General features: G+C 48.8%; 2 long non-coding RNA genes across 2 annotated transcripts; one reads left to right on the top strand and one right to left on the bottom strand.

The window, feature by feature from the left end:
• On the top strand, positions 1-9,310 carry LOC147574494 (uncharacterized). The gene is made up of 3 exons (XR_015244256.1): positions 1-928; positions 7,911-8,013; positions 8,614-9,310. It is a non-coding gene; the product is annotated as an uncharacterized LOC147574494 (long non-coding RNA).
• Positions 9,311-11,346: 2,036 nt separating this feature from the next.
• On the bottom strand, positions 11,347-18,042 carry LOC147574493 (uncharacterized). The gene is made up of 3 exons (XR_015244257.1): positions 12,225-18,042; positions 11,738-11,816; positions 11,347-11,541 (listed from the first exon to the last, which is right to left on the bottom strand). It is a non-coding gene; the product is annotated as an uncharacterized LOC147574493 (long non-coding RNA).
• Between the last annotated feature and the right edge of the window lie 7,771 nt (positions 18,043-25,813).

Below are 25,813 nucleotides of genomic sequence, written 5' to 3'. Positions count from 1 at the left end.
ACAGGCAGGCAAGGACGGGTCATAAAGATCTCCTGTGCCTTTCAGAGGTGGTCTGATTTCCCCCCAAAAGAAGCCACTGAGGAATTTGGAGCAGGTGAGTGATGCGGTCAGATTCAAGCTCAAAATCAAGTTCAAAAGACCATTCCGATGCGAACGAGAGGAAGGTTGGGATGTCGTCTTCTCCCTGAGCTGAGAGACTTCACACTCGAGTCCTCCTGTGTTCACTGCAGCTGTCACCTAGGAAGTGACAGGCTTATCAAGGACTGGGAGAAAGGGACGGGTCAGAAGGTCCCTTCTTTCTCCTGGGGCGGCTTGGCCTCCAGCTCAGGCCCAGTGCCACTCTTGGGTAGACAGGCCCACCGGCCACACCGCTGCCACCTCTGATTTCTGTTGCCAGGCCTGGTGACTGGCACCCCACCAGGGAGGGGTCCAGGCTTGCTTAAGATGTGGCAAGAAGCGGTGGAAAGTCTACTATCCAAGAGGTTTGCCCCCGGGGCGGGGGGGGTTGGCTGATGACACACAGCGGACATGAGAGCGTGGCTGGGCCGCCTTCCGTGTCCCACACACAGGGCGCTGCTCCCGTTCTGGCCTATCTCTGTGTCTGGGCAACTCTGACCAGCTAGGGGGTGAGGCGGACAAAACGTTCCTTCGGGCCTCTAATATGTTTTTCTTTAAGACTTAGGGAGATCGTTGGGCCTGGTTGAGCACTGCAAGGAGTAGGAATCTTCAGAAGGCTCAGGCGGATTCGGAATTGCTTATGTCAGGGGCGCCTGGGTGGCTCAGTCCGTGAAGTGTGCAAGTCTTGACTCTTGATGTCGGCTCAGGTCATGATCGCACGGTTTGTGAGATGGAACCCCGTGTCGGGCGCTGTGCTGACCGTGCGGAGCCTGCTTGGGATTCTCTCTCTGCCTCTTCTCAGCTCGCTCACGTGAGTGTGTGCGCTCGTGTGCACGTGTTCTCTCTCTCAAAATAAGTAAATAAACCTAAACAAATAGAATTGCTTGTGCCATTTATACATTCATCCATGTCACAAACATGTGCTGAGCATCTGTTGTGTTTCAGACATCGTTAGATGCTGGGATAGCAGACAGTCGAGGCATGGTCCCTATCTGCAAGCAGCTTTTAGTCTAGAAGCCACATACGCCAATCACAGGTGCCACGACAGACACCTGCAGGGTAGAGGAAGTGCGTAAGTTCCAGCATTCGCTTTATCCTTGCTCAAGGTCACACGGGTGGAATATCAGGAAAGGACTTTGGAAGACTGCGCGGTGGGTGGGCTGGATCTTGAAGGATGGGAAGGTGTTGTTGAGGCAGCTGGGGTGTTGGTGAAGTCGGAGAACTTGCATTTAGCTGCAGATCTAGTGCGTGTCCCTTGCTGACCAGAGCCAGGTGGTGAGGGCCAATAGTCAGTCCTATTTCTGAAGGGAGGTTCTGGAATACTTGAGAGAAGTTCTCGGTAGTTATTGAGAATGTAACAAAAACGAGGACTTTCTGAGGCCGGACACAGCTAACAAGGCATGTGGGACGTGGGCATTTGGACTGTGACTGGCAGCCGTGTAGCTGGGACAAGAGTCTCCCTACTAGGGAAGAGAGTGCAGTGGCTTGGGATCCTATTCCACCTTTGCACAACAAAGGATATGATGCGGATGTTCCCCAGGGAGCCCTCTCTGGCGGACAGGAACACTCTGGTCCCACAAATCTTAAGGACAGTGACAGCCACTTCATGTGAGAAGAAGCCAGAAGCATGGGTGGATGGAAGAATGAGGCTATTGCTTTTTGATGCCTTGTAGGGATGGTCTGGATTCTTTGAAATGCTTGATGTCATACTTGTCAGCTGGACTCTGAGAGGGGGAAAATGCTAGGCCTGTTGTGGGGTCAGAGAGGCCCAGGATGATCTCTTTGTTGTTTGTGGCCTTGGAATTAGTTGTGGAGAGAAGTCAGGATTCTAGAGAGCCAGGGAACTGTGGTCTGGTCAACTGTGTGTGTGTGTGTGTGTGCGTGTGTGTGTGTGTGTGTTGGGGGTAACAGTGTGGGGAAGGGATAGGGGGTCTTCAATGTGTCTAATGAAAAAAGATACCTCCGGAGGGCTGCACACAGAACACGAAGATGAGGGGGGCCCAGAGATGCCCCAGCAACACCCCTTCTAGAGGGTTTTAAGAATCAACATGGACTGTCTCTTGTTGGTGTGCAGTGTTCATTTAAGACAGGGAGACGGCCAGGCTCCCCTCTCTGAGACCTTAGGAGTCAGTCCTACGTTTTGCACTTCATTCTTTTTCAGGGAACCCCTTCAGCGAACTTACATGAGAAAAGGTCAGAGGAAAATTATTCTGTACCCTAATGGGAAGTCTTAGCCCGTCCAGGCTGGTATCGCAAAATACCGCAGAGTAGCTGGCTTACAAACAACAGAAATTGATTGCTGACGGTTCTGGAGGCTGGGAGTCTGAGATGCCAGCATGGCCGGGGCTGGTGAGAGCCCTCTTCCCAGCCACAGACTTCGTGCTGTGTCCTCGCAGGGCGGAAGGGGCTGGGAAGCTCTCTGGGGTCTCTGTGGTCAGGGTGGGAATCTCATTGACGGAGACTTTCAGGAGTAAAACTAACGAATCACTGAGGTAGTACTTAGTACGAGTTTATTGCGCCTGCACCAAAAAGACAGTTTGCAAACTGGGAGCCCTCAAACCGAAGCATGAGAGGGAGGCTCAGGCGTGCATTGTTATAAAGCAGCTTAGACAGCGTGGAGGCAGTGACTGCTTATTCTTTACAGTGATGGGTTATAATACTAGAAGTTTCTTAAGTGACAAGGAAATGGGCAGTGCTTACCTCACATTATCCTGGGGAAACAGGTCACATGTTGCTTATAATTTCCAGAGGCAGAAGCAAGAAATGACCCAGGTCAAGCTAGCCTTGCAAAATAAGCTAAATCAGGCTTTATTGTATGACTAAACTGGGTTTTTTTTTGTTTTGTTTTTTGTTTTTTTTCCTGCTTGGGGAATTTTCAAGGCTGGTCTTGATGTGGTTTTTATTTTAACAGTTTCAACTTACAGGGGTACCTGAGGGGCTCAGGCAGTGAAGCGTCTGACTTCGGCTCGGGCCATGATCTCATGGTGTGTGGGTTTGAGCCCCGCATAGGGCTCTGTGCTGACAGCTCAGAGCCTGGAGCCTGCTTCGGATTCCGTGTCTCCCTCTCTCTCTGCCCCTCTCCCCTTCATGCTCTCTCTCTCTCTCTCAAAAATAATCACTAAAAAATGTTTTTAACAGTTTCAACTTATAAATTTTGGGGAGACACAGATATTCAGACCACAGCAACTCCCTAAAAATATACATGGCACACACACGTTCCCCTCTCCCCAGCAGAACCTCCCACTGTACGAAGTGGGACCTTCCTGCTGGCAAGAAATCTGCCTCTTTTTCTTGGGTTTTTAAAAATCGTTCTTCTTGATCCCTTTTGAAGGTGAGTTTCAAACTCTTCATAGATTTTTTTTTTTTAAACACAAAGGGAAATAAAGGAGCCTGCTTATATTTTTATCAGAGAGGTTTATAACTTATTTTAATGTTTGCTTATTTATTTTGAGAGAGGGGGAGGGGGGAGAGAGAGAGAGAATCCCAAGCAGGCTCCGCACTGTCAGCACAGAGCCCAATTAAGGGCTCCAACTCTTGAACCGGGAGATCATGACCTGAACTGAAATCAAGAGTTGGATGCTTAAGGGACTAAGCCACCCAGGCGCCCCTTTATCAGATAAGTTTAAACTTGTAATTGGTCAAGTGGATGAAACCCCTCCATCCAGTGCATAGCACCACTAAGATGAGGGTTGTTCATCCAGTGAAATACAGTGTTTTCAGTAAGTTATACTCTGAAAAGTTAAGAGTGAAAAGAGGAAGTCTTCAGCTGTCATTAGCAACGAATGCTAGTTTAACAGGGTGTGTGTGTGTGTGTGTGTGTGTGTGTGTGTTGGGGCGGAAGGGACCTCTGGCTGCGTCTTCAAGGAGCGACCCCCGCAGCCCATGGCCCCTTGGTCCCGGTGTCCAGGAGAAGCGGCCTCCTCCAGCCCTTCCAACACCCTGCTGGGCTCGCCCCTTCGCTCCCCTGCTGCTGCGGGTGCCTGGCCGACCCAGTGACCCAGTGCTGCCACTGTTCCAGAGCAATCTGTGAGCCAAGGAAGTGTCTGTGCAGATGAAGCGTGCAGTCAGTCTTGCACGAGGAGCCCTGCGTGCCGCCTGGGCCCCAGCCGTCCTCGCAGGCTGGCTGAGTGGCGGGCACTGTGTCTGGAACGGTTTCGACTGGTCCTGCACCTGATCCCTGCCGTTTCGCGGGATGGTGATTTGACTTCAAGTACTGGTTTAGCGATAGAATGAACTAGGAATCCCAGCCCCACCGCACTGACTTAGGACACTGTCCCACACTCTTTTCGTCTCCAGGAAGGTGGGGCCTCCCAGCGTCAGGAGCAGGCTGGCTTCCAATTCAGGGCTCCCCTGCACGATTCTTTTCCTCCAATGCAGTCAGGTCGGTGTGCACCTCTTCCCTCTCTACCTGGCCACATCACAGGTTCCCTTCAAAGTCCACTTCCTCCAGGAAGCATTCCTGGATCATCCTGACTATGTCTGCTCCCCTTGACATCCTGTGCAGCTTGGGTCTGACCCACGTGGGGACAGGCGCGCTTTATCCTGTGCTTTGTGTTGATCTCTGTCTGCATGCTGCCATCCAGCTCCCGGAGGACAAAGATTATGTTGTTTATTTGTAGCAATCATAGTCAGATCCATAAAGAAGCAATCAATTAAATGTCTCTCTGGATTAGGTCGTCTAGCTAAGTTTTATTGACTGGTCCCTAAAGGGCATATTGTGACCATAACTTCCATCACTGTCACCCCCACCCCAGCTGCTACGGTTTCTTTATTGCCTTAGAGAGTATCTGTTTCATATTCAGTCTTTTCATTTGCTTTTCACGACTACCCTTTTTAAATAGGTGGGGACAGGTATTACATTTTTTTCCTCGGTGGAAAATACTGCGGTTCAGAGAGGTTAAATGCCTGGCCCAGGGTCACACAGCTGACAGTGAGACCAGGCAGGGAAGACCAGGGACAGGCACGTACAGGACTTTGTGAACTGAGGGCTCATGCAGTGTGGCGCAGAGTTGGGATGAATCGCAGGAAAGCAGCTACTGAGGGAGCAGTGGATGGCAGTGGAGAGCCACCTGGCGGGGCCCCGAGTGTATGGGGAGGGTGAGGAGGGCTGTGTTAACGGCAAGGAGAGACCTTTGGTCTCACTGCTGGTATCCGCAGAAACCCTGTTATTTGCTCCCTCGGTCCCTCTGCCTTGCCTCGCCCTCCCCCTGGGAAACGTCCTCACGTCCCCCCGACCCCGCCCTCCCCCCTCCCAGGCTTGAGGCTGCATTTCCAGTTGTCTCCTGGACGCTTCTGTGTGTATGTTCCAGCAACACTGCACAAAACGAGGTCTGTCTTTGCCCAAACGGACTGCTGCTTTTGGGGATCCCATTTGGGACACTGATACCCCCATCTGCTTGGCAGGGAGGCTGGAAACCCTGGAATTCTGTTCTCTTTCCCTCACTGAGTCGGACCCAGTCTCCAAGGGCAAGGTCCACACCTGCAGATCCTCCAGTCTCCATTCTGTCGTGTCCTCACTGCTTCCGTCCTGACCTCGGCCTGCACCTGCTCGCCGGGCCGCCACCTCTGCGCGCCCCGCCCCCGCCCGTTTCGTTACTGTATGTAAAACAAGGCAATCGTTGATGTTCCTCTGCGAGAGCTTCCACTTGTCTGTTGTTGTGGGCTGAATTGAGTCCCCCTGGCCCAGATTCACATGTTGAAGTCCTAACCACAATGACAGAATGTGACCGTATTCACAGGTTATCTTCATCTGCTCAGGCTGCTGTAATAAAATCCCACAGACTGGGTGGTTTAAACAGCAGAGATTTATTGTCTCACAGTTCTTGAAGCTGGAGACCAAGGTGCTGGCAAAGTGGGTTTCATTCTGACACATCTCTCCTTGGCTCTTTCGCAGCCGCCTCCTGGCTGTGTCCTCAGGGGACCCTTCTGTGCAGGCCCAGAGAGAGAGCGGGAGAGCTGACTCCCAGGTCTCTTTTTTTTTTTTTTATTAAAAAAATATTTTTAAATGTTTATTTACTTTTGAGAGAGAGGCAGAGTGAAGGCAGGGGAGGGGCAGAGAGAGAGGGAGACACAGAATCCAAAGCAGGCCCCAGGCTGAGCTGGCGGCACAGATCCCGACACTGGACTCGAACTCACAAACTGAGATCATGACCTGAGCCGAGATCAAGAGTCAGATGCTTAACCGACTGAGCCACCTAGGCACCCACTCCAGATCTCTTAAGCACTAATCCTACTTGATCAAGGCCCCATCCTTATGATCTCATTTACCCTTAATTACTTCCTGAAAGGTCCCCTCTCTGAATACAGTCATACTGGGGATTATAGCTTCAACATATGAATGGGGAGGGGGGCATCACAAACATTTAGTTCAGAGACTAAACCTTTAAAGAGATGATGAAGTTGAAATGAGGCTATTAGGGTGGGGTGTAATCCAATTTGACTGCTGTCCCTGCAAGAAGAGATCAAGACACAGAGAGAGAGAGAGAGAGATTGAGAGAGAGAGACATCAGGGGACACTATGCAGAAGGACCACCGTCTGCAAGCCAAGGACAGAGGCTTGAGAAGAAACCCACCTGCTGGCACCCTGATCTCGGACTTTCCAGCCTCCAGAACTGTGAGAAAATACGCATCTGTTGTGTAAGCCACCCAATCTCTGGCATTTTGTAATGGCGGCCCCAGCAGACTTCCACTTATGAAATGACATTCGCGGTCTTTTGGGTCCTGAATTCATTTACTCTTCCCTACGCATACCGTGCACTTTTATCCTCTCGCGCCTTTGTACATGTTCCCTCCTCGGGCTGGAATGCCCCTGTTCTCGTCTCTGTGGCGAGGCAATAGATTCTTACCGAACAGTCCATGTGCTTTCTCAGTTAGAACCAATGAAGTGATGATGTGCGTGGCTTCCGGGCTGAAAGCGTTGACAGGCAGGTGTGTGTGCTCCACATTTTTGTCTCTTTCCCTGCATCGGGATCAGGAAAGCAGGTGTTTGGAATGCACGACCATGAGTTGGGGGTGGGAGCAGCCTGGATCTCTGAGTCGTGACCCTGAGGGAATGCCCTAGATATTTATTTGTTTACTTGAATTAACATTTGGTTAAGAGAAAGAAATCTTGGTTGGGTTAAACTTTCGATTCCACGGCATAGTCCAGTCTGTCTTGACTAATACACTCTCATTTTCTGCCAAAACCTGCAGCTTTTAAGTCCTAGCTTAAATGTTACCTCTTTCTTTAAAAGCCTTCCAGAACCAACTCACGCCCAGTCAGAATTAATCACTTTCCTTTGTAGTTTGACGTCTATCTGACAGTGCTTAGTGTTCCGGTTGGTTTATGTACATGTAGAGTTAGGGACACAGAAGGATTGAGAGTGTGAATTCTGGGGGTACCTGGGTGGCTCGGTCAGTGAGCGTCTGACTTTGGCTCAGGTCGTGGTCTCACGGTTCATGAGTTCAAGCCCCGCGTCGGGCTCTGCACTGTCAGCTCAAAGCCTGGAGCCTGCTTCGGATTCTGTGACTCCCCTCTCTCTCTGCCCCTCCCCTGCTTGCATTCTGTCTCTGTCTCTCAAAAATGAACATTAAAAAAAAAAAAAAAAAAGAGTGTGAACTGTGGAACCAGACTAACTGGGTTCACATCTCAGCCCCGCCCGGCCATTTATCAGCAGAGGGACCTTTGATGAGTGACTTACTCCTCCAGGACCTCGGTTCATATTTGTCCCTCTGGTACCTATTGGAGTACCTGCTACAATAATTAATCATCCAATAGTATCTGCTTGCCAGCTTCCTTCTGTTCTCTCTTGCAGATTGAGGAATCAGCAAAAGACACACGGAACCAGAGATGGGGACCAGAGTGTAAAGCCAGAGGATCCTGTGATCACAGGATCAGGGGCCCTAGCGACACAACAGGTAGTATAGCCTATGGCTCAGGCCGGGACTACAAGAGACCACGGTTTTCAACTAATTCATTCAAACTGAAGGGACAGAACTCAGAGGGAGGGAGGAAGGAAAGAGCTCACTTAAAAAACTTTTTAAAATGTTTATTTATTTTGAAAGAGCATGACAGAGAGAGCAGAGGAGGGACATAGAGAAAGAGAGAGAGAGAGAGAGAGAGAGAGAGAGAGAGAGAAAGGGAATCCTAAGCAGGCTCTGTGCTATATCTCACGAACTGTGAGATGATGACCTGAGCCGAAATCAAGAGTCGGATGCTTAACTGGCTGAAACACCCAGGCGACCCTCAGTGTCACTTTTTCAAATCAGCTTCTCTGATGCCATCATTTTATGTATCTATCATGAGACATGTTGGGGCTCCTGGGTGGTTCAGTCAGTTGAGCGTCCAACTCTTGGTTTTGGCTCACGTCATGACCTCACACTTTGTGAGATCGAGCCCCACGTTGGGCTCTGTGCTGACCCACCTCTGTTTCTCCCCGGCTTGTGTGCTCGCTCTCTCTCTCTCTCTCTCTCTCTCAAAATAAATAAATAAATAAAATTTCTCTCTCTTTTTTTAAGTGTATTTATTTGGAGGGAGAGAGAGTGTGGAGGAGGGGCAGAGAGAGAAAGGGAGAGAGAGAACCCCAAGCAGGCTCCGAGCTGTCAGTGCAGAGTCCGACGCGGGGTTCGAACTCACGAACTGGAAGATCATAACCTGACATGAAACCAAGAGTCAGATGCTTAACTGACTGAGCTACCCAGGTGCCCCAACAAATAAACATTAAAAAAAAAAGACACGCATATCTGGGAGATATTGTAGGCTTGGTTCCCGACCACTGACATAAAGCAAACATTGCAATAAAGCAGGTCAAATGAATTTTTGGTTTCCTAATGCGTGTAAAAGTTATGTTTACTCTCTACTGTGGTCTATTAAATGTACAATAACATTATGTCTGAAAATACAATGTACATACCTTAATTAAAAATATTTTACTTTAAAAAAGATTTTCTTGCCACAACATGCTGTCATCTGCGCTTGTGACGAGTGGTAATCATGATCGCGGATCACTGCAACAAATAGAATAATAAAGCTTGAAATACTGTGAGAATTATTACACAATGTGCCACAAAGACATGAAGTGAGCAAATGCTGCTGGAAAAATGGTGCCCATAGGCTTGCTCGACCCAGGATTGCCAAAAACCTTCAGTTTGTAAAAAACATAGTATCTGTGCACTACAGTAAACCGAAGCACAATAAAACGAGGTACGTCTGCAATGTTATGAATTTTTTTCTACTGTGATGAATTACCTTGATTGACTTTTTAGAATATTGAAATATTGAGTCACCCTCGCATTCCTGGATAAACCCTAGTTGGATGCCTGATTTTACTGGCTAATATTTTATTTAAGATTTTGCATCTACATTCATGAACGAGGGTTTTGTTTTGTTTTGTTTCCTGACACCAATCATTTCCCCAGGTTTCTGACACCAAGTGGGTGTCCAACAATTCCATTCAGTTCCGACATTACCTGGAGTTAGCGTCAGACTCCACACGTTTAAAGCTTCAGTCCCACAAGACCGTCCCCACTTTAGATGCCAGACAAAATCCCAGATCACCAGTACTCCTGGTGACTGGCTATAAATCCGTAGCACCCCCTGGCCCCGGCTCTGATAATTCACTAGACCGACTCACAGGACTCACACAAGCACGTGGCTTACTGTTACCGGTTGACTTTAATGGGTCCGATTTAGGAACAGCCAAATGGCAGAGATGCACCGGGGCCCAGGACAGGAGGGTGGGTGCACTTGGAACTTCCAAGCTTTCTCAGGGCAAGGCACCTGCCCGGAACCTGGCTGTGCTCACCAACCCTGAAGCCTTCTGAACCCATCGTGTAGGGGTTCTATGGATGTTTCGCTATGTAGGCATGACTGATGAGATCATTGGACGTTAGTAATTAACTCCAGGCCCTCTCGCCTCCTTAGAGGTCAGGGGAAAGGGCTGAAACATCCAGCCCTACGGTCAAGCCTTGGTCTTTCTGGGTATCAGCCCTAAGGGCCTCCAGCCACCAGCCATCTCTGCAGCATCCAAAAGACACTCTTATCACTCCTAAAACTCCAAGGGTTTAGGAACCGTGTGGCAGGAGCCTGGACAAAGCCAGATTTTGACTAATTTCTGAAGGCGGTAAGCTGTAGGGCAAGTTCTGAGGGAGTCAGATCAGAGAGACCAGCATTCTCAGTCCAGCCTGGCAGAGACCTTTTCAGCCTCTCTTTCTCCCCCTGTTGGGACTGTTCACCTTGCTCTAGCTTGGTGGTCCCAGCCCTCTGCGTCCCCTTTCCCCAACTCTCCACGTGCTCACACCTCCTGCCTCTTACCCGCTATCCCGAACCTCCCCCAGAGCTTCCACAACAATTCCAGCTCTCTGCACTTGCTGGGTGACGTCCCCACAGGGGTCTGGCATCCTCTGGCAGAATCACCAGGAGCTGTGGTGGTATGAGCACCTCCTATCTGTCCTTTCGCATAAATGTCTGGGCTCCGCCTTTCGTGACACAGCTCTTGGGAGTCTGCTCAAAGTCTCACAGGTGGTTGGCATCCCCTGGTATGAGCATTTTCTAGAGCACTGACACGAGATCTCTTTCCTGGTGATATTTTCTTGGCTGCGTTTCGGGTTCTTTTATTATTACTTCGTCCCAGATGGGTGCTGCTGAGCTCAAACTCCAAGAGCTAGCTCTCCAAATTCTTGGGAGATTCCTCTTTAGGGCCCCTCTTCAAGTACAATAAATTAGTACCAATGTAGATAAATGACAGCTGTTGTTGGGAGCACGTATAAAATATATGTAAAGTGGGGCGCCTGGGTGCTCAGTTGGTTGGGCATCCGACTTCGGCTCAGGTCACGATCTCGCAGTCTGTGAGTTCGAGCCCCATGTCAGGCTCTGTGCTGACAGCTCGGAGCCCGGAGCTATCTAAATAATGATAGCTATACTATCTCAACAGTGGGCAAATGCAATTTTGACTATGTGTCCTATGGAACGGACGGGTCCTCTTTGATTAGAAAATCACGTGCCGTTAGTCTTAACATCAAGTACAGTGTCAAAGAGGAAAGGAGCTCATTAAATAGATTCATACAGGTTTCAGGGACGCCTGGGTGGCTCAGTCAGTTAAGCATATGACTTTGGCTCAGATCATGATCTCGTGGTTTGTGACTCTGAGCCCCGCGTCGGGCTCTGCACTGTCGGCGTGGAGCCTGCTTGGGATTCTCTCTCTCCCTCTCTCTACCCCTCCTCCCCCTCAAAATAAGTGAATAGACTTAAAAAAAAAAAACCAATTTAATACACGTTTCGCTTCTTGGATGGGTTAAGTGGGTGGTGGAGGAAGTCATCGAGAGGACACTGATTACCAGGTGACCCTCAGGCTGGACTGGAGAATCAGAGGCTTCTCATCCTTTCCGTCCTTGGCGTGTCTACTCTGCCCGCTGTTCCCGTGCTAGGATCCATTTTCAAGAAAGAGCCTGGAGAGAGCAGCGTGTGTTGAAGTCATCTGGACAGTACCCACGACTGACCCTGTCCAGGCTTCTACGTCAACTCTTAAGATTCTGGTGGGTGCGTGCGATTTACGACTTACGGCTACCCGTGACGAGCCTTGCTTATTAAACCTCCTACCTACCAATCTGGGGGTGTTTACCCTTTTCCTCGGTCTCTACTCACCCTCTGTGTGTGGAGAACAATTTCAGATTTCGCCCGCGAAGCTCCCAAGGTTTCAAACCAACAACGGGGCCAATAGATACTTAAATATCAGAAAGAGAGCAAATATATAGAATGAAATCGGTCATCAACAGAAAGCGGAAAGAGACCATCTAGAAAGCCCCCAAATCCAAATTTGGTGACCTGGGTGCACTTGCAGGGAGGCACAGCTGGTGACACGCTGGAAACAGAAAAACTTAAACCAAGTTCACCGTGTTGGATTGTAGCTTGAGAAAGAATGTGGTGGGGAGAGCATCTCTGAAAGTGATGTTCAAAAAGGCAAGATGATTTGTCTTGCCTCTGGCACCGTGGGACACAGTGCCTTTTATTCATGAAAACATTTAGTCAATCCAACAGGTATTATCTGTAGAATTGAAAACACCTGGTGCCATTAAACTTGGGTATCATTCTCTCGGTTAATTCCATGCTATCTGTGTTCAAAAGGACCTACCATAGCGTAAGAATCTGGTCTCCCACGCAGATCTTCCTTCGTGAAGGAACACCTTGTTGGCAAATAAAATTATCCAGATGGCTGAAAATTAAGTTTTTCACTAGAAAGTAGTTAATGCACATTCCAGGTTTATACATCAATCCCTTTTGAGTTTGGTTAGCATTAGTGTGCCCTCTGGAGCCTACTCACCTCTGGGCAAACTAACGAAACCAGGCTTCTGGCTCTACGCAACGGAGCAAGGGCACTCCGACGTATTCTTACCTCATCTTTAGGGAGGTTTTGCTTGAAGCTGCAAATTTAGTAACATACTAGGAAGTCACTTCAAAGCTCTCCAGGACAGAGGTTTGTGTCAGACATGTGAAACTACCTCATTAGGAGCTGCTGGTTGGGGCACCTGGGCGGGGGGGTTCAATTGGTTAAGCATCTGACTTTGGCTCAGGTCATGATCTTGTGGTTCGTGAGTTCAAGCCTGCATCCATCTCTCTGTTGTCAGCATAGAGGCTGCTTTGGATCCTCTGTCTCCCTTCCTCTCTGCCCTTCCCCGCTCTCTCAAAAATAAATAAACATTAAAAAAATAATATAGTAGATCTTTCTCGGAGTCTGTGAACAAATTTCCTAGGTTTGTCATTAAGAAGCCCTTAACTGTAGGGGTGCCTGGGTGGCTCGGTGGCTTTGGCTCAGGTCCTGATCTCTCGGTTTGTGAGTTCGAGCCCCGTGTCGGGCTCTGTGCTGACAGCTCAGGGCCTGGAACCTGCTTCGGATTCTGTGTCTCCCTTTTTCTGCCCCATCCCTGCTCATGCTGTCTCTCTCTGTCTCTCAAAAATAAACATTAAAAAAAGTAACAAAAATAAAAGAAACCCTTAACTGTAGTATTTCCACTTGGAACAATTCATGTTCCCCTCCCCCCCCCCCCCAGTAATTTTTTCCATTGTTTTATAATTATACATTGAGGGCATTTGCTCAATAATATTGAGACATTATCTACTGTCCATGACGTACGTAGCAGGAAAGGCAAGGAGGGTTCGCTTCCTTTTCCAAACGTTACATGGCTTGTAGTACTTTGTTAACTTTGGACCATTTTCCTGAACACAACTATCCTTACTGAAATCCGGTCAGTTGCTTTTCAAAAAGGACTTCTGACATGTCTTTTGAGATGGGACAGTGTCTGCGCCCAGGTGAATGACTTCTCTGTCAGCATTTCCCAAAATGTGTTCTGGGAAAAACCGCACTGGAGAGATATTAATAGGGTGTTACTCAAACGTTTCTGTGGTCAAAATGCTTGAGAAACACCAGGCTAAACAGAGTGAGACAAGTTCCATTACTGCCGGGCTTCTCAGAACACTTTGGTGTTCTATTATTAGCTGTGCTAAGAGACCATAGTTCAAACCCAAAACGTATTTTTGTTCATTATGGTAAACACATTATGGTAAAAGCTTTGTATGAAATACTCCCTAACACAGTCTTGTAACACAGTGTCAGAGAAGGTAAATCCGGTTCACCAAAGAACCCTTGCTCCTGTACAATCACACACAGTAGGAGAGGGGGCAGCAGACGTTGTCCTCACTTGAAAATCCCGAACAACTGAACAATCGAGTTGAAATGTGTAGGCAGTCAGAGCCTGTGGCAAGAACAGTAAAGAAGCCAGGCCAGTATTCTGCAGTTGGTTTGCAATGGCGAGCATCCCATTTACCCTTGGTAAGAGGACTCTCTTTATTCTAAGCCTTCACCCTCCTCTCCCACAGGCAAGGCATTGGGACTCCTTACATCTGGTACCTCCCGACCTCCTTCTAAATTACCTCTGCGCACTCCCCCCTTTACTCCATTCTTCCCCGGCCACAGTTCCTCATAGTTTGACCTGACACCTCTCTCCTGTATCCGGCCACAATAGATACTATGGCATATTATTTTTGTTTTAGTTACTGGACTGTTTTTTATGTCATTAAAAAAATACATATGTATATTTATTTTGAGAGAGAGGGAATGAATCCCAAGCAGGCCCCAAGCTGCCAGCGCAGAGCCTGAGAAGCTCCAACCCGCAGTGAGATCTTGACCTGAGCCGAAATCAAGTCGGAGGCTGTAACCCACTGGGCCACCCAGATGCCCCTGGGCTGTTTTTAAAATGGGTACGTAGACCGTCCTCTCAGCTCTATGGGAACGGACCCTAAACTACGCATTCTTAAGTGGGGGTACGGCCATTGTTTTCTACACGCCAGTGGCCTCCGGAATTTATAAAAAGGAAACGAGTCCAAAGCGCTGGGGATTCAAGGAGTGAAGCCGGAGGCATCACTTCGGGGACAGGGGCCCCGGCTCCAGGGTGGCCCCTCCAGGCAACCTCCCTGCCCGCCCCCCGACTCCGCAGCGTGCGGGTCCCTCTGAGCGGGCGCCCCACGGCCCGCCGGCTGGGACCGGCGCCCACCCCGGAGGCCCCTCGAGGGCTCCGGCTCGGACCCAGGCCCCAGGCCCCAGCCCACGCCCTCCAACCCGTCGCCCTCGGCCGGGTAGGGCAGAACCGGAAGTGGCCCCGAGCGGAAGTCCGCCTCCCGGAGTCGCGTTTCCCCTCTAGGAGTTTGGAGGTATCCTCGCCTCTATGGTCTGGGCCCTGGCGGCCGGGTGGTTGGGAGGAGAGGGCGCGCGGGGACCCTGGGGTGGAGAGTGGATCTGTGTCTTCAGGACACGCCACACGCGTGCCTCTGGCAGCACTGCTGGCAGAGAGCTGGGGGTTGCCCTCCTCATGATTTAGAAAAATGGAGATATAGGCTCACAAAGAGCCACCCCGCAATGTCTCAAGTTTTCTAGCTGCTTTTTTTTTTTTTTTTTTTGAAAGAGAGCACTTTATTTTTATTTGCAGGATGTATGTATGTAAGCTCTCCGTCCAAAATGGGGCTTGAACTCACAACCCCGAGACCAAGAATCGCTCGTTCTACTGACTGAGCCAGCCAGGCGCCCCCTCTAGCTGTTTTTTATTAGTGTCTGCACGCATTTTTTTTTTTTTTAATTGGCATGAAGTCTAACTTTACTACAATAACACAACTGAAGTGACCATAAAGAAAAGAATTTTTAAAGGTGTACGTTGGAAGCACCTTTTGAACTTGAACCCCAGGCTGCGGCTGGACCTGTTGCTCGTCTCTTCAGACCCAGACCTTTGATCCCCAACGCTGCAGGGATGAATGGGCACACCTGTCCTTCCCCTCCCCCCAGGGCCCCAACTGGCTCATCCGTTGCTTCAGAGGCTAACCAACTTTTATATACTCTCTTCTTTGGACTTTCCACTCTAAAAAGAGAAAGGGAAAACTATGCAACTAAAAATACAGAATCTAGTAAAATCAGAATTGTCTAGGTTTAAACCTAACAGCATCTCACACAGAGAAGAGTGTGGCAAAACTAGTTCATTCTGGGCAAACAATGTAAATACGCAATCCTGTTGAAAAACTGCTCGGCGTTCTCTATCAAGAGTCATTTAACGCGTTTTAGGTTCCGACCAATGAGATACCATCCGCGGAAAATTCATCCCAAGCACATAACTCAAGGGAAGAGAACAGCTGCAGTCCCGAAGCGATTCTGCAGCGGACAACTGTTGATTTTGCTTGCCCCACCACCAGCTTGCTTTTTTTTTTTTTTTAAATTTTCTGATTTTAACGCTACGATTTTTTTGTGGGAAACCACCTAACTCGCAGTCTGCTTCCGGGGCGGGCACATGACCCAGGTCCGGCCAATCAGGAGGCCCCGGCATGGCCCGGAGGTAAGATGTCCGGTGAGAATGTGGCTGCCAGGTTCCCAGCCCTGGTTCTGCAACTTAGTAGGTGCGTGGACTTCAGCCCCTTACTTATCTTCGCTGAGTCTCAGTTTACTCATTCGTTGAACGGGGGTGGTTAATAGACGTCTGCATTACAGGGTTGTGGTGGGGACTAATGAATGGAGCAAATATTCTCATGCTTCTCATGTACTGCTGTGATCATTTTCCACCTCCATGCCTCTGAGCAAGCTCTTACCACAGTTCCTTTTTTAATTTTCTTTTTGCCTTCCGCATACTGCAATATCATCTACTGCATGATCCCAGAATTATATGTTAGGTCTTTCTTTCTCACTGGAAATACTCAAAGGGCAGGGCTGTATCTTATTCACCTTTGTATCACAGGCGCTTAAAGCAGTTCCCACCCTAGAAATGGTGCTCAATAAAGGCTTAGTTGGACAAAACTGAATATCCTCTACCACAGAGCAGAGAAAGTAGGAACAGTTAATGAAAATGTAATTAATCCTAGATGATGAAAAGAGAAGTGGAGAAAACCACATGAAGCTAGAAAAGTTTTCTTACAAAAAAATGACCTGAGGGCACCTGGGTGGCTCCGTCTCTTGATTTCGGCTCAGGTCACAGATCCCAGGTCATGGAATCAAGCCCCACGTCGGGCTCGTGCTGAGTGTGGAGGCTTGGGATTCTCTCTCTCCCTCTCTCTCTGCCCCTTCCCTGCTTGTGCTCCCTGGCTCTCTCTCAAAAATAAATAAATAAACATTTGAAACAATTGGCCTGATTCTTGAGGATTACAGATTCCATTTTTTTCTTGGCCAGGGACTTCTTCTCATATAGTGGGCTGATGAGTTCCAGCAATAGACTGGTACCTAAGGCAGCCTTTGTGAATTATTGCTCCCTTTTCCTGATTTAGAACTCAGCTCTTCCCTTGGGAACCGGCAGGAAAAATGAGCGTTGCCTTCTGAGAGATCAAATCCACCCTCAGGATATCAGATGGGCCTGGCAAAACCCATATTCACGTGCAAAATTCACACATACAATGCAAAGTAGAGAGGGAGCTTAAGTGGGGAAGGCTATATTAGGTGCAGGGAGGGGTTGGATCAGGCCAGCCAGGAGACCTTGCTAGTGCGTGATTGCCTAACCTCTCATGGGGACACTGGGTGATTGACAGCAGCATCCGTTTCTCTGCCCTATGCCCTTGGAGCCATACCCAGTTGAGACTCCAAATTTCTTAGAGTTGGAAGAGATGGGACAGGTTTATATAGTTTACCCCAGAGTGTAGCGTAGATCTCACCTTCAACATTTAGACCGTGGCCACTTAAACTATGAACACTCCCCTGACCCCCGGTTCTCTGGTCCAGGAGACAACCCCTTTGGTTTATGGAACGTTCTAGTTGCTAGAAAGTTTCCCCACTCCGTCCTAATGTTGTTGAAAAGTGACCTCTGGGTACCTGAGCTGAAATATAACATGAAGGCTGAGCTGGGGGATCAAGAGCAACAATAGCGTTACTACTTTGCCACACAAAGGAACCTTGGTACCACCATTCGAGTTTCATTACCAAGTATATACACTGAGGTCGGCAGAACATCCATATTGACACCGAGTTCTTGGAAGAACGGATTCTACGGAAAAAACAAATGAAGGGGTGCAGGATCCTTTAAGGACGAGGAAGAGAAAAATTTGTTCAGTTGCAAGTCAAGGCTTGCTGAAACATTAGCGTGCCCGTCTTAATTTCCATCCACCTCTACGCTTCTATAGCAGTTTCACTAATCGCTCTTTAGGTAACTATGTCCCAATTCAGGTTTTGCTAATCCTTAGCAATCTCTGCGGCTACACCACGCATGTAACAGAGAAGGACTTCCAACTCCCAGCTAGTATCTCTGGGGTCACTGATGTCACCTTAGTAGGAGAATTTATACCACAGACACTGGCAAGGGCACATATCAGGTCTACCTCTCGCCCAAAGCAAAGTCAGTCCAACCCAGGAACTGCTACTTACAAGCCCCTGGCTGCCCTTATCCTTGGTGAAATTCATTGGTTGGGAGGGGCCATAAGCTACATACCAATTATCTACAACCCAAAGCTGTGAGTGGAAAGCGTGGAAGGAGTGGGGGAGGGAGGAAGGTAGTCCATGGCGCCCTCAGGGAGTGCAACTCCATCTGGGTTCTGACGCCGGGCCAACGGGGAGCATTTCGTTTGCCAAATATACGCACGAGGGGATTGTCAGCAAAACAACCGGCGAGAAAAGACATAAAGGTGAAGAAGTCCACCATGTGCTGGCGAAGGAGCAAATCTCGGGCCTGGCTGGCAAAGGAGCCGCGTGTTGACGAGCAATGAAACCGTGGCTGAAGAATCAGATTGGGCTCGACCCCGAAAGAATGAACTTTCCTGAGGGAGGAAAACGGGAGCCACTGGAACCTGTTTGATAAAGCGAGGGGCGTTCTAAGTGTCTGTCTGAAAGCAGTCCTTTGGGGGAAATTAATTCTCTGAGTTTGCACGTTTGAAAACTGAGGGGTAACTCACAATACCCTACAGGTCTCCCTCGCAGTGTGCAGTGCTCAGTGGTCTTAGTGGTGGTAGCATATTCACAGGGTCACACAACCATCACCACTGTCCGGTTCCAGAACATTCTCATTACCCGAGAAGAAACTCTATACTTACTAGCAGCCACTCCCCACTCCCTCTTCTCCTGAAGATTTGTACATTTTGCAAAACACCAAATCTCGGGGCGCCTGGGTGGCTCAGTTGGTTCATCGATCGACTTCAGCTCAGGTCATGATCTCACGGTTCGTGGGTTTGAGCCCCGCGTCGGGCTCTGTGCTGACAGCTCTGAGCCCGGAGCCTGTTTCGGATTCTGTCTCCATCTCTCCGCCCCTGTCCTGCTCAAGCTCTGTCTCTCTGACTCTAAAAAATAAATAAACATTAAAACAAATGAAAAAAAACAAAACACCAGATCTTGTGTCTGTAAAGTGGCCTGAGGTCTGAACCCAGAAGGACTGGCTACCAAAGATAAACAGAAGAAGCGAAACAGAATTGGCCTTTCCGAGGTTCAGGTGATGTATCCACACGTCTCTCTGTCTCATCTCTCTTGCTTTCTAACTAGGGGGAAAGAAAGAAAGAAAGAAAGAGAGGAAGAAAGAAGGAAAGAAACAAAGAAAAAGAAAGAAAGAAAGAAAGAAAGGGAAAGAAAGAAAGAGAAAGAAAGAAGGAAAGAAAGAAGGAAAGAAAGAAAGGAAAAGAAAGAAAGGAAGAAAGAAAAAGAAAAAAGAGAGAAAGCATTATTGGATGCACACATGGAAGTAAAGAGACATGAGCAGGGGTGAAGTAGGTCTTCAAATGCAACTTCTGAAAAAAGTGTAAGCTATAGATGTTAAAAAATATTCTTGCAGCGGTTAATGTTTTTTATTTTCTTTGCATCTCCTTTATGGGTCATCTTTTTATGCCCTTTCAGACATGGTCATTTCTGGGGAAACCAAGGGAAAAGAAGGGGCAGGGACTTCCAGAAAATCCCTTGTTTCGTAAAGCATTAAGAAAGACGTTTGCTCAGGGGGCCTGGGTGGCTCAGTCTGTTGAGCATAGGACTTCGGCTCAGGTCACGATCTCACGGTTCGTGAGTTTGAGCCCCGTCTGGGGCTCTGTCCTGACAGCTTGGAACCTGGAGCCTGCTTTGGATTTTGTGTCTCCCTCTCTCTCTGCTCTCCCCACACCCCCACTCTGTCTGTCTCAAAAGTAAATAAACCTTAAAAAAAAGGAAGAAAAGCCTTGGCTCTCTGCTGCCCTCTGGGCTCTTCACAAAAGGCAGCAATGGCTTCTGGAAGCAGGAAGATGGGCCTGCGACTCCACTATGGTGCCTGAGCCACCCACACAAGCAGGGGGGCAGAGTCTGTGTGTCAGTAGAGGGCCCCAAGCTGGCGTGCATTTGTTTTTAGCATCCTCACAGGATAGGCATGGCATGTCTGACAAAAGAAGGGGGCATCAGGGGCGCCTGGGTGGCTCAGCGTCTGACTCTTGATTTCGTGACATGGAGCTGGGCAGAGGCTGCTTGGGACTCTCTCTCCCTCTCTCTCTGCCCCTCCCCCACACGCTCTCTCTCAAAATAAATAAATAAACTTAAAAAAAAAAGGGGACTTCAGTGAGGCTCATACAGACTAGTACAACTGGGGTGCACCGAGTGGTACATTTTCCTGGGGTCTCTTCTCCTAAGGTGGGTCTTTCTTACCTGTCCCCCCCCCCCCCCCATCTTGATCACTTGCAGCAGGAAGGCTCGGGGTATGTAGGTAGATGGTTAGTACCCAGCACTTTTCGATGTCTGTCATGTGGAACCCCATTTTGGGGGCGGCCGGTTTAAGTTCAGAGGGGCCTCGCTTTTCAGGAAACACTAGATTGCACGCTCCTGCTTGTAGGCAGGTGGAGCTTTTTAGCTTTTTATTCTACTTAGAACACTGAAGTCATATGATGTGAAAATAGGAGAGGACTTTTGAGTTCATCAAGTCTGATACTCTCTTATTACGAATAAGAAACTAGTGACTCACAGAGATCAGGTGACTTGATCCAACTAATCCACAGTGACAGTCAAGGGACCAGTGGTTGCCTAGGAACGGCAGGGGGAGGGATCACAAAGGAAACTTCTGGGGGTTACGGATATGTTCCCTATCTTGTTCATGGGTGTAGTCTCACATTTGACGTACGTATACGTACAACAAAACTTATCAAGTTGTACACCTTAAATGCGGTGTTTTTTGGTGGATGTCAATTACACCTCAATAAAGCTGTTTTAAAAAAGTCACACACATTGGGGCGCCTGGGTGGCGCAGTCGGTTGAGCGTCCGACTTCAGCCAGGTCACGATCTCGCGGTCCGGGAGTTCGAGCCCCGCGTCAGGCTCTGGGCTGATGGCTCAGAGCCTGGAGCCTGTTTCCGATTCTGTGTCTCCCTCTCTCTCTGCCCCTCCCCTGTTCATGCTCTGTCTCTCTCTGTCCCAAAAATAAATAAACGTTGAAAAAAAAAAAAAAAAAAAAGTCACACATCCTGTGAGAAGGTGAGCGAGGCCTAGGACACACATCTTGAGGCCTTCACACCCCTCCCCCCAGCCCCAGCGCTGTCTTAAAACCAAAGCCTACTTCGAGTTGTGAAAAATGCCTTTTCTCATAATGTCATTTTTATTTTTTATTTATTTTATTTTATTTTAAAAAAAAATTTTTTTTTTCAACATTTTTATTTATTTTTGGGACAGACAGAGACAGAGCATGAACGGGGGAGGGGCAGAGAGAGAGGGAGACACAGAATCGGAAACAGGCTCCAGGCTCTGAGCCATCAGCCCAGAGCCTGACGCGGGGCTCGAACTCACGGACCGTGAGATCGTGACCTGGCTGAAGTCGGACGCTTAACTGACTGCGCCACCCAGGTGCCTCCATAATGTCATTTTTATTTTTATTTTTATTTTTATTTTTTTTAATTTTTTTTTCAACGTTTATTTATTTTTGGGACAGAGAGAGACAGAGCATGAACGGGGAGGGGCAGAGAGAGAGGGAGACACAGAATCGGAAACAGGCTCCAGGCTCTGAGCCATCAGCCCAGAGCCCGACGCGGGGCTCGAACTCACGGACCGCGAGATCGTGACCTGGCTGAAGTCGGACGCTTAACCGACTGCGCCACCCAGGCGCCCCATAATGTCATTTTTAAAGACTCCAGAGTTCCAAATTGTCTGTGATGTGAAAAAATAATAACACCGTTCACCACAAAGCAGCCGGTGTCGTTCAACAGGTCCGGTGTGACCTAGTCCGTAAAGAGACAGCACTGTACCCCACAGAGGGTGGGAGGAGGGTGGGGACAGAGCAAGACCTCATTTTATTCTGTTTACCTGTGATTATCTCTGGTGGTGCTTGTGGAGGGTATGACCTCTGGGATGCATGCCAAGGGTTTAATTTAGGGGGGAGAAAAGATAAGGATGGGGTTGTCCTAGGACTGTCCTTTGTGATGTAGTTGATGGCCTTTAATGGGCCAAGGTAATTTCTGAGCAATCCCTGGTTGAGGAAGAGGCGGGGAACCTTCTGGAAAAACTCCGAGTCCTCTTTTTCTTCCACTCTTCCTGATCAAACAGCCAGGGCCGCCAGGTGTGGCCAGCTTCCTGAGGTCTAGAATAGCTTCTTTGTGGAGAAGGAGACAGTAAGTGAGAAGGGAGTGGGTGCCTCACCCACACTTCCCTTTATTACTGACTGAGCCAGAGCGGACCAATGGTGCATGGAGAGATTCTGTCCGGCCGCCCTGCTGTGCTGACTGTGGAGCAGGGGGTGGGGGGGGGGGTGGGGGGAACAAGGCCCTCTGGTTTCCCTACCAGAATCGATTTTCATGAGCTATTGCTTCTCTCTCTAGCAGGTGCTAGGAAGAAGAAACATTCACGCATCGAAGGTGTTCCTTCTCTATATGATCTTGGTAGAATTGCAAAGGCAATACGCACTCGTAACACATTCAAACAAGACAGAATTCTGTGAAATGCAGACAAGGGATAGAATACGGCAGCGGTCCAGGAAGTCAGATAAGCTCAGTGTGATTTCTGTCCGAGTCAGGGAGATGTCTGTGCAGGTATGGGAGGCGCTGTTACCGAGCTGTTCAAAATGCCTGGCGACACAGGATCAACTCTGAGAAGGGCCCTCTGGGCTTCTGCGCCGTCGAAGACATTTAAGCCACCGTGCAGCTTCTTCATGGCTTACCTACCCTGCGTTCCTTCCCATCTCTGAATCCTTCACCTTCCTCTGTGTGGCTCTGTGCTCCAGGGGGCCGGCCCTAACAGGCTGCATCATTCAGCCTCCACTGCCCTCTGGCTTCTGGTCCCACTGAGCAGTGGGAGAGCCCAGGAGGAGAGTGAGTCAGACTATTTATTCCCCTGGTGTCCTATCTAGCAATGGCTCTGTCCCTCCAAGAGGACAGCTCTGCCAGGTACCTCTCCACCAGAGCCCCGGTCCCCCAGCCCTTTATGTCTGGATAATAGCAGTGGTTTCCATGGTTGCCATTCTCTGGGCGCTTCGACATCCCTTAGAGGTTCCCTTAACCCAGCCCCACCTCTAAGAAGTCCCTTCAGGAAGTCTCTCCGCCTGGAAGTGGCTTAAGGCATCCATCATGTGGGAATGAGCTGTTTAAGATGCTGTCTCCCTTCCAGTGTCTCCCGTCCGGCGTGTCCTTCTAAAGTTTTATCTCCTCGGCACTTAGCACAGTGGGCTCAACTAAACTGTGGAGTGGAACAGGGACATTTGACCCTAGATCTGGGTGTTAAAGGACACTGCCGTATGGATGACCACATCATTGCGCCTGGGTGAGGTTTATCCTACAGGGGACAAGGGTCAGGCCCAGGTGGATCACGCTGGATAGTATCCAGGGCAACATGACCCCAATTTAGAGTCTGAAGGACACCCTTTTGTTAATGAAGAGGAGGACACTGAATGACAGCAGTGACAGTGATGACAATTGCTTACCTGCCTGAATCATGGAGGATGTCATTTTTGTCGCATGTCCCTCTGCCATGTTGCAGGATAATATTTTCTTCTGGGGGTCAGTCCTTTTATTTTGAGGTATAGTTTACAGACAACGTCAGGCTGCAATTTTAAGAGTGCAGTTGGATGAGTTTTGACAAGTTCATTTACCTGCGTAACCATCCTTCCTATCAAGATATAGACATTTCTATCACTCTAGCAAGTTCCCTCATTCCCCTCTGCATTTAATCCCTGAGCCAAACTCTCTAGCTGCCCCCACTACCACCAAAGCCCATCACTGTCCCATTCCAGCCCACCATCCTCTTCCCAGTCTCCTGTCATCTTGCTTCCGGTAAATTCTTTGCCACTGCCCTCAGACTATGCTGAGCCTTGCCTCGGCACCTATCTTCCCCTGTTGTCTGATGTACCTGCGAGTGATCCCTTTTGCAACCCGGTTAACTCGGGGCGTCTGGGTGGCTCAGTCCGTTAAGCATCCGACTCTTGATTTCGGCTCAGGTCATGATCTCGCGGTTTGTGGGTTTGGGCCCCACGTTGGGCTCTGCACTGGCAATGCAGAGCCTGCTTGGGATTCTCTCTCTCCCTCTCTCTCTCTGCTCCTCCCCTGCGTTCTCTCTTTCTCTCTCAAAATAAAGAAATAAACTTAAAAAATTAAAAAAAAACTGGTTAACCCCCCATTTTCCTTTAAGACACCTCCTCCAGAAAGTCTCCCTGAATTTCTCTTCCACTCTGGCTGGATAGGGTGTTGTTCTACAAAGTCTGTGTTGCACTGACTGGATCTTCATTATATATACATTCTGTTTATAACACATTTTTGTTCAAGTATTCTTCTCCCCCATTAACCTTTGATCCCCTTGAGACAGGGACTGGGTCACATTCCGCTTTGAATTCCTGACTCTAACACAATGCCTGGCATGCGATAGTTTGTTGTTTAAATGAATAGGTGAATTAAATCAATTATATTTTTCAGGACACTGTCATTGAACTTTGGACACCACATTATGTGTTGAGCCCCTTTGTTTGCAAAAGAAACAGAGATTTGAGGTGACCGGCTGGCTCAGTTAGTAGAGTATGTGACTCTCAATCTTGGGGTTGTGAGTTTGAGCCCCCCCTTGGGTGTAGAGATTACTTAAAATACAACCTTTTTTTTTTTTAAACTTATTTAATTAATTTATTTATTTTTTGAGGGAGAGAGTGTGTGCACAGGGGGAAGGGGCAGAGGGAGAGAGAGGGGGAGAGAGAGAGAGAGAGAGAGAGAGAGAGAGAGAGGGAGAGAGGGAGAGAGAGAGAGAGAGAGACAGGATCTGCTTGATCCCATGACTCTGGGATCGTGACCTGAGCTGAAATCAAGATTTGGACACTCCACTGACTGAGCCACTCAGGTGCCCCTGGAATAAAATCTTTAAAAGAAAAAAAAAAAAAAGAAAGCAGCAAAGACTTAACATATGTGAGAGGATTTGTGAAGATACATGTGCCCTTGGAAAGAAACCCAGGGGCTTCTCTGTCGGCCTCACGCCCCTCCTGTGCATTTGCTGCATTTAGTTTCTTTGCTTCTCTTTTCCCACGAGCTGCCTCTGCGCACCTTTCATTTCTGTTTCCCTGTAACTTCACCTTGCCCTTGGCCTCAGATTCCTCTGGCCCTGACTTTACCTCTGTTTGCCTCGAGTTGACGTTCGCGAAGGTGATAATCTAATAAGCTCATCTGAGCTTTTCAGATGCGTATCACGGCCACAGCCTGAGCAGGAGCTGATTGGCAGGTCACATCCTCAGCATCCCTGGGCTGATGAGCTGAGGGCGCGTCCCACAGAGCAAGGTTGCTCAGCAGTGTGTGATAGAAGGGGTGCAGAAGAGAGTGGCAGGCATTCCGTAGTCTCTCCTGCCCTATCACTGAGCAAAATCCCTTGTATTCTTCCTGTTTTTGCTCCTGAATAATTTATGTTTTCTCATCCTCGATTGTAGGAAAACCACTTTTCTCCTTTCTGCTTAGGGTTTATAGAATTAAGGAACGTTCGGGGCGCCTGGGTGGCGCAGTCGGTTAAGCGTCCGACTTCAGCCAGGTCACGATCTCGCGGTCCGTGAGTTCGAGCCCCGCGTCGGGCTCTGGGCTGATGGCTCGGAGCCTGGAGCCTGTTTCCGATTCTGTGTCTCCCTCTCTCTCTGCCCCTCCCCCGTTCATGCTCTGTCTCTCTCTGTCCCAAAAATAAATAAAAAATAAACATTAAAAAAAAAAAGAAAAAAAAAAAAGAATTAAGGAACGTTCAAGCTGGAAGGAACCTCACAGCTCATCTGCTCCAGTATATCCCGGTGTGTGTTCCATAGAAGTCCAGGCCCAAAAGACGCTCCATTAAAAAAAAAAGTCA

This window comes from Puma concolor, chromosome E1, assembly GCF_028749965.1.
Source record: "Puma concolor isolate L17-30 chromosome E1, mPumCon1.1.hap2, whole genome shotgun sequence".
Lineage (NCBI taxonomy): Eukaryota > Metazoa > Chordata > Mammalia > Carnivora > Felidae > Puma > Puma concolor.
Note: the sequence above shows the minus strand (reverse complement) of the source record. Positions and strands in the feature narration are given on the sequence as shown.